The 8,551-nt window shown below is 45.0% G+C and overlaps 1 non-coding gene across 1 annotated transcript; it reads left to right on the plus strand.

The window, feature by feature from the left end:
- The first annotated feature begins 7,683 nt into the window (after positions 1-7,683).
- Positions 7,684-7,756, plus strand: LOC111726576. Its single transcript, XR_002774322.1, has one exon. It is a non-coding gene; the product is annotated as a small nucleolar RNA SNORD101 (small nucleolar RNA).
- Positions 7,757-8,551: the final 795 nt, after the last annotated feature.

The raw sequence follows: 8,551 nt of genomic DNA on the forward strand, positions 1-8,551 counted from the left end.
AAGTATTTAAATCAAATCATATAACTTTCCTGTGTGAACGTCTCCAGTAGAGGCCTCTAGTTATTCAGGATATACGGAACTAGGAAAGAGTCCCTCTTACCCTGATAACAACAACAAAAGGTGAAGAAACTCCAAGTTCATGCATTTTCTTGAACCCACTGGGGAGCTGAGGTCTTACAGCCTAAAGTCTAAGGAGAGATGGGGTCTGCGGAGAGAGACAAGATGGAAGCACTGGCTTACCTGGGGCAGGGGCAGCTACTAAGAAGAGTCAAACATTTTTTATACTTCGTAATTTCTAAGTTTTCTCTGCATTTCTTTCCTATGCATTGATATAGTAATTTCTATTTGTCAAGTTCTAAGCAATTTGGATTTCAGAATTTAATGTAGATTTTTTCATTAGTCAGCAGTCAAATACAGAAACATCTCAATTAGGGAATGTTGTATCCTAAAATGTAATGTTTTTTTTAGGAGACAGAGCCTCACTTTGTCACCTTAGGTAGTGTGCCATGGTGTCATAGCTCGCAGCAACCTCAAACTCCTAGACTCAAGTGATCCTCCTCCCTCAGCCTCCTCAGTAGCTAGGACTACAGGCACCCACCACCACACCCAGCTAGTTTTTCTATTTTTAGTAGAGACAGGATCTCACTCTTTACTCAAAATGGTCTCAAACTCCTAAGCTCAAGGTGTGAGTCAACACAGCCAGCTGTGAAAAATAATTAAATAATTTTTTTACTCATTTAATTATTTCCAAAGCCTTGTTTTTATCCATTCGCAAGGAAACTCTTCTGAAATACACTATACTTTTTCTGTGATTTGTTAAATACAGCATACTGGTTACTAGGCATGCACGGGCTAGTGTATCTCTCTGAAATTCTGTTGCTATACTGTCCTAGAAGACCATTGTGTCCCCAAGGGCTCTTATACCAGGAGAAGCCCTTTATCATTTGAAGATGCTCCTCTAGCCGTTATTCTCTTCCTTCAAGAAGACCTCTGAATCTGTCTTCCCCAGTGGTGTAATCCCCAGTGGGCTACCCTGGGTCTGACGAGTAGCAGTGGCGGGATCTGGACCCATCGGGGCCCCTGGTCAGTCTTGCACCCGTATATCCCCACCCGCCCTCCAAGGCTTCGATGGCATGTCCGAGGGGTGGCGCATCCACTAAGCTCAAGAGAGCTACAAGACCAGCCAGCTCTGCCTGTGACACTCGCTTAGTATAACCCTTCTGTATCATACTGTATCAACAGCTCCTGCTTGATGAAAGGCTTGAGCTCTTTGAGTATCTAGAAATTGTGGGTGGGCTCCAATAAACTCACTTTAAGATTAGAGATAAAAATGACTAATTTTGGTGGCACCTGTAGCTCAAGCGGCTAAGGCACCAGTCACATACACCAAGCTGGTGGGTTCGAATCCGCCCCGGGCCTGCCAATGATACCTGCAACCAAAAAATAGCCGGGCGTTGTGGTGAGCGCCTGTGGTCCCAGCTACTCGGGAGGCTGAGGCAAGAGAATCACTTAAGCCCAGGAGTTGGAGGTTGCTGTGAGCTGTGATGCTACAGCACTCTACCCAGGGGGACAGCTTGAGGCTCTGTCTCAAAAAAAAAAAAAATGATTTTTCTGGCAGAAGACCAAAACTTTTGTTAGATTGTGAAAGGGAAGGAGATGGGTTGAGATGTTACCCTTCTAACTCCTAAGTGATGCCAGGAGTTTCACCTCCTTCTGGACAGGCTCAGTGAGCTAAATTCAGAGTGAAGAACAGAGTGAGGTATGGAGCCAGCCCCAGAGGCACTGGGAAAATGTGTCACACTCAGGTCATAACACTCTCTGCACCATGTCACATGCTTTGCTTTTTTTCACTTAGTGTATCTTGAAAATAATCTTGTTTTTGCATTGGCACTATATTGTTCTTTTTTAGTGATCACACAGGACTCCATTGTATGGCTAAAAGCACAATTTATTTATCTGGGTACACGACAATAGACTGAATGCTTGTTTCCCTGCAAAATCCCTATGTTAAAATCCTAACTTTCCAGGTGATAGTATCAGGAGAGGAGGCTTTTAGGAGATGAGGTCGTGTGAGTGGACTCCTCATGTATGAAATCTGTGCCCTTAAGAATGAGACCCCAGAGAGCCCTTTCACCTTCTTTCTGCCATGTGAGGCTTCAAGGAGAAAGGCAGTGGTTTGCAACTCAGAAGGGTCCTCACCAGAACTTGCTGAATTCTTTGAAAGTATATTAAGGGCTCGGCGCCTGTGGCTCAAGTGGCTAAGGCGCCAGCCACATACACCTAAGGTGGCGAGTTCGAATCCAGCCCGGACCTGCCAAACAATAATAATGGCTGCAATCAAAAAATAGCCTGGCGTTGTGGCGGGCGCCTGTGGTCCCAGCTACTTGGGAGACTGAGGCAGGAGACTCGCTTGAGCCCAGGAGTTGGAGGTTGCTGTGAGCAGTGAAGCCATAGCACTCTACCCAGGGTGACAGCTTGAGGCTCTGTCTCAAAAAAAAAAAAAAGAGAGTATATTAAGAATTTTGTTCTATATAAGGAAGGCTAATCCCTGTGTTAAAGGCAATGCCTGAAGGACTACATATTTTCTGTAAATTTCAACGTGTTTTTGATAAAATTATGGTTTCAATTTAACAAGTATTTCTTCTATTATCTGCGCAGCTCAAAGCTAGATGTTCCACCTAACTCAGATTTTGGAGTTTTCCAAAGGGCTCGGTAGCAAGGTAAATCTATAGGAAGGAATAAATTGGATTGGGGGGAAGTGGCAAGGAGGAGGAGAACAGGCAAAGAGGTGTTCCAGGAGCAGGACCAGCTCATGTTATAGAAGGAGCAAGGCATGCTGAAGGATCTCAAGCATTAGATATGGCAGGAACATACATGCAGACAGGGAGGCAGGGCTGGGACGTTAGGAGGGCCAGATCGTACAGGGCCTTACTCTCTGCTAAGGAATGTATCCGAGCTTTTATTTAAGGTAAAGAGGAGAACATTAGAGGGTTTTGGCTAGAAGAATAACATAATCAAATGCACTATTTTTTTTTTTTTTTGAGACAGAGTGTTGCTCTGTTGCCTAGAGTGCAGTGGCGTCAGCCTCAAACTCCTGAGCTCAAGTGATCCTCCTGCCTCAGCCCCAAGATTGCTGAGATTACAGGCATGAGCCACTGAGCCTGCTGATCAGACACACTATTCAGAGTGGACTGGGAGAAGTCTGAAGTAGGGAGACCATCACAGGAGTCCAGGTGGATTTGGATGCAACATGAACTACACAGTGGGTGTTGGAATGGAGAGGGTGCTATCACTGCAAGCCATTTTCAGAAGAAGAATCCTCCAGACCGGGAAGGTGAGGAGGAAGGATAAGTGAAGAGCAATGCAGGCCAGAGCTGAACAGATGACAGAGCTTTGAACACAGAGCAGATGGCAGAACCTTGCCTTGGACACAGAGCAGATGGCAGAAACTTTACTGCGAGCCCCACGGGAGGTGTCAGGGGCAGCTGCTGTGGGACACTCGTGTGGACATACCTGCTAGGTAGCTGAGAAAGTGAGTCTAAAGATCAGGAGAGGGTCTGAGCTAGAGACACAGACGTGGGCACCTCAGCACCTGGACACTAATAACAGTTACAAGATGAGCCAGTGGTCTGGGGAGCTGGGGCCAACCAAGAGGAGAGAGGGGCTGGAGGGAGCCCCACAGGACACCAGTCCTCAGGGGAAGGGAACCCAGAAACGAAATCAAGACAAAGCAAGGGACCCAAGAAGGGGGATCCCAATGGAGGTATTTTAAGAATAAAAGGGTGTGGGATTGGCGCCTGTGGCTCAAGCGGGTAAGGCACCAGTCACATACACCTAAGGTGGCGGGTTCGAATCCAGCCTGGGCCCACCAAAACAATGATGGCTGCAACTAAAAAAAAAGCCAGGCATGGTGGGCGCCTATGGTCCCAGCTACTTGGGAGGCGGAGCCAGAAGACTTGCTTGAGCCCAGGAGATGGAGGTCTTTGTGAGCTGTGATGCCACAGCACTCTACCTAGGGGGACAGCTTGAGGCTCTGTCTCAAAAAAAAAATAAAATAAAAAATAAAGGGGTGTCAATTAGTTCAAATAAAATACAAGGTAAGTAAAGAGGGTCCATTCAGTTTAGCAAAACTTATACAAAGGTATCTTCAAAGAGGTGGCAGGGAGCAAAGGGGGAGTGGGGAGACTGAGGAGGTGGAGACAGCACGCTATGTGTCCCTCGGAAAGTTTGGCTCTAGAGGAGGACAGAGCAAAAGCTGGAGGACGGTGATGCGTGGTTTGTTTTTCGGATGAGCTCAGGGTCTGTTATAATTAATGCTGATGGGAATCAGGCAGTTGAGAGGCAGGATTTGAACACAGTGGAGAGGGAACTCCAGAGCAGGAGGAGGGACGGACTCCAGAGGCCAGCGCAGGCGGGATGCCCACCCCTTCCCTGTTGTAACTAGAAAAAAGTAGGTAAGGACAAGCCACCAGCAGCTCGGCTCACTCGCGAAATGTCCAGGCTCCTAAAGTTCTAATCCATGATGCTGGTGTCTCTGTGAACAGGAGAAAGCTTCACACACTGAGTGAGAAGGGGTCTGGTGGGATCTAAGACCAGCGGACAATGGGGGGACGTCTGAAAAAGCACAGCGGAGGACAGAAGAGAAGGAGCTGACCAGAGAGCGGGATTACCGGGTAGTGATCTTGATTACTTGATTTTACAGTGGCGCCAATTGGAGCCATTTTGTTATTTTTTCCTCTGGTGGCCCTTGATAATCAAGATTTGGATTCAGAGAAAGCAAAATATTGCATTGGTCAGAACTGGGATCTGCCAGGGCACGGCAATGGTGGGAGATATGACAAGGGACTGGAGAGGACTCCTAAGAATACTCCCGCATGGTGGACCGTGAAATCAGTAAAGGAAAGGAGAATGCCCAGTGAAGACAGATCCTGAGAACATTCTGGCAAAATGGCTGAAAGTGGAAGTATGTGTTGAATATCTTACAGTAGCAGCATTCAGGGTGTGATTTTATACGTGTGTGTGTGTGAGTGTGTGTGTGAGAGTGAGAGCGAGAGCGAGAGAGAGAGAGAGAGAGAGAGAATGCGCCTGTGTGGTCATCCATGCAGCGTGGAGTTGAAAAGGTCAAGACCTGGTATTGAAGATATGGGTTCCGGTTCCTGCTCTTCCCTCAGGTTTGTCCTTGAGCAGATCCTTTAACCTCTTTGGGACTCGGGTGCCTGTTGTATGAAGGTTTAGACTAAATGATCTCAGAAGCCCCTCTCAGCTTTGAAATTCTAGAATTCTATGATTACATTGAGGAGAAATAATTTTTCCATGATCCTAAATGGATGTAAGGCTAATTTCCTCTTATGGCTATAACACATAATTAGTACGAATGACGGCATGCTTCCTGATTATGAAGTCTTCCTAGCAATTCAATTTTTACTAGAGATCTGAGAATCCTGGTGTTAACAAGCTTTGAGGAGTGTTAGGATTTTTAATTTTTAAATGGTAGGGTGGCGCTTGTGGCTCTGAGGAGTAGGGTGCCGGCCCCATATACCAGAGGTGATGGGTTCAAACCTGGCCCTGCCCAAAAACTGAAAAAGAAAAAAAAAAAAAAAGGCTACAGCAAAGAATGTAGTAACATTCAATAAAACAAGTGTTTTTGGTATTAGAAAGGTGTTCTGGTAAATAATAGGAGATGCATAAAACTACAGACGTAATAAAAATCTGTGTCAAGAGAAAAAGGAGTCACTGTAGGGTAATCTTCTGGCCTTTATTGATTTTTATCATATGAATGTGACTATCAGAAAAGCTGCCCACACACCCTGGGTTGCCAGAAACAGACCTCGCTTAGGTCTGTGTCCCCCATTTAGCTAATGAAATCTCTCCCTTTTGCTCTCAGAGAAGTCCTGGTTTGGATGCTAAATGACAAGGCCACTCTGCCGTTAGATCCTTTTGTGCTTTGCCTTATTCCTGACCTCACCTCAAAGATGCTCTTCATCTGCCTCTCCAATGTTCTGCCTCTGCAGCTGGGCCACAGGAAAACTGACTGAAGCCGGAAGAGTAGGTTTCATTCTTTCTTTCTCTTTCATTTTCTAGCTGCAGCATTATTAAGAGCCAAATTTGTAACAGTGATCCAAACTGGTAATGTCAAAGCAGTTTCTGTTCACAAATCTAAAGAGCCCAGAAATCATTTCTTCCTTCCTTACAAGAAAAGGCTAGACAGACTGAAAATCAAAGATTTTTCCTGGACCCCTTAGAGAACTGAGTGACAGGACAACCCACCACTCTGAAATCTGGAGAGCTGGGCAGAACCAGAAGATACTTGGAGAAGAAGCCACCAGGTGCCTTAAGCTAGTAAGAATATTTAAACAGTAATTTTGACAAATTCCTGGAGGCTGAGTATAAGCTCACAGGGGAGTGAAAAGCTTCTAGAGTGGCTGCAGTCATGAGGTGAAACCAACACTTGCACGAGCTCTTCCTGGAGGAACCTCACCAGATTCTCACAAGGAAGGTTCTAGGAAGCAGCTCCCATGTGGACTTACAAGAGATGAGCAAGGGGTGGCCATTGTGGAACCCTCCCAAACTCTTCTCCCTAACAGAGACCTGACCTCCAAGGGGAAGGACTCCTGCCACTCCAGCCTGCTTCAGCCTTTCTGTCTCACCTAAGGAAAAATAAATAAATAAATCCATGTCAAAAGGGGAGAGGACTTAGAAGGAAAAGCTGGGGGACGCTGAAGCCAAGAGAGAGACCAGCCTGAGGGCAGGGAAGAGGGACAGGTCTATGGATGGAAAAGAGACAGAAAACCTGGTGAAGCCCAAACTCCTGAGGCAGGACCACTGAAAGGCTGAGACTTAACTGGAAAATTAGACAATGCCCTCCCCGCCCCCAACCTGCACCATGCTGATAGTAACAGCAATAATAGCTCGGAACTGAGACGGGAGGGCACAGCAGAGCTAAAGGAAAGCGCTAACGGAGGCTCTAATGGCTCTACTGGAAGAATAGATAAAGAATACGCATGAATAGATGGGTAGCACAAACATAGACGTGGCCTTCTAAGTCTCAGAAGGAACTTCAGAGATGTGGCCTTCTAAGTTCCTCAGAAGGAACTACCAGAAACCAAATCACAGTGACAGGAACAGAGACTGTCCTTGGTGGGATCATCAGAGCACTAGAAACCGCGGAGGAAAGAGTCTCTGAGCTTGGAGAGTGATGAATAGAAATTCTTAAACTGAAGTGAAAAGAGAAAAAAGGAATGGAAAAAGACATTCTTTGTGCACCTACTAAACATTATTATAAAAGGGACACTTATAAAGAATGAAATACGTGGATCGTTATGAAAGTTTTCAGAGACACAAAATCAGAAACATAAAGTTTGCACAGACAGAAACAATGAAACCCTTCTAGCAATACCTTTAAGCAGAGCAAGTTGAAAACTGCGTGGTAAATCAGAAAGGCCACTGTCGACTGTGTTCCTGGAAGTGAAATAACGGAGCATAACACAGTCTGTCTCACAGCCAGGGTCAGGGAGAGGGAGGAAGACGTAACCTGTAAGGGACCTAGGATTAGAGTCACAGTGGACATCTCAGAAACTATGCAAGCAGAAAGAGAGTGGAGTGAAATCTTTTGTGTCGAAAGAAAAAATTATCAACCACAAATTTTATGCCCAGTGAAAATGTCTTTCAAAAATGAACCAGAAATTTTGAATGATGACTTCAGTTGTGGGATACCCCTTCACTCTTTTTGTGAGTGAAACATAACAGTCTGACAAATCTGTAATAGTAATAAAAGAAAAAATGAATCAGAAATAAAGTCTTTCTCAGACAGACAAAAACTGAAAGAATTTATCGCCAACAAATCTACCCTGGAAGGTTAAAAGAAAGTCTTTAGGAAGAAGGAAAATGATATAGGTCAAAAACTCAGATCTACATAAAGAAAGAAAAAATATCAGAAAGGAATAAATGAAAGATAATTTTTTTTTACTTTCAACCAGTCCAAAAGAGAACTGTTTAAAGCAATAATGATGCCTGTAGTCCCAGCTACTCGGGAGGCTAAGGCAAGAGAATTGCCTAAGCCCAGGAGTCAGAGGTTGCTGTGAGCTGTGTGGTGCCACCGCACTCTTACCAAGGGTGACAACATGAGGAGAGGGGAGAGGAGGGGGGAGGGTGGGGGGAGGGAGGGTGATTGGCGGGATCACGCCTATGGTTCATCCTATAAGGGTACATGTGAATCTCTCTAAATGTAGAAATATAAATGTCTTAACACAACAACTAAGAAAATGCCATGAAGGCTATGTTAACCAGTTGGATGAAAGTACTTCAAATTGTATACAGAAACAGTACACTGTACCCCATGATAGTATTAATGTACACTGCTATGATTAATAAATAAATAAATAAATAAAGCAATAATGATAATGCACTGTTACGCCATATATATAAATAAAAGCCAGCCAAGTCACAGGGATGACAGAGGAGAAGGGAAACAGTTGGCATTCCAGATCCTTGGGATCGTATCTACAGATTCAACCAACTGTGAATCAAAGCATTCCCCCAAAACCAAATAAAA

The sequence above is a fragment of the Otolemur garnettii genome, unplaced genomic scaffold, assembly GCF_000181295.1.
Source record: "Otolemur garnettii isolate 467f Iridium unplaced genomic scaffold, OtoGar3 scaffold00071, whole genome shotgun sequence".
Taxonomy (NCBI): Eukaryota; Metazoa; Chordata; class Mammalia; order Primates; family Galagidae; genus Otolemur; species Otolemur garnettii.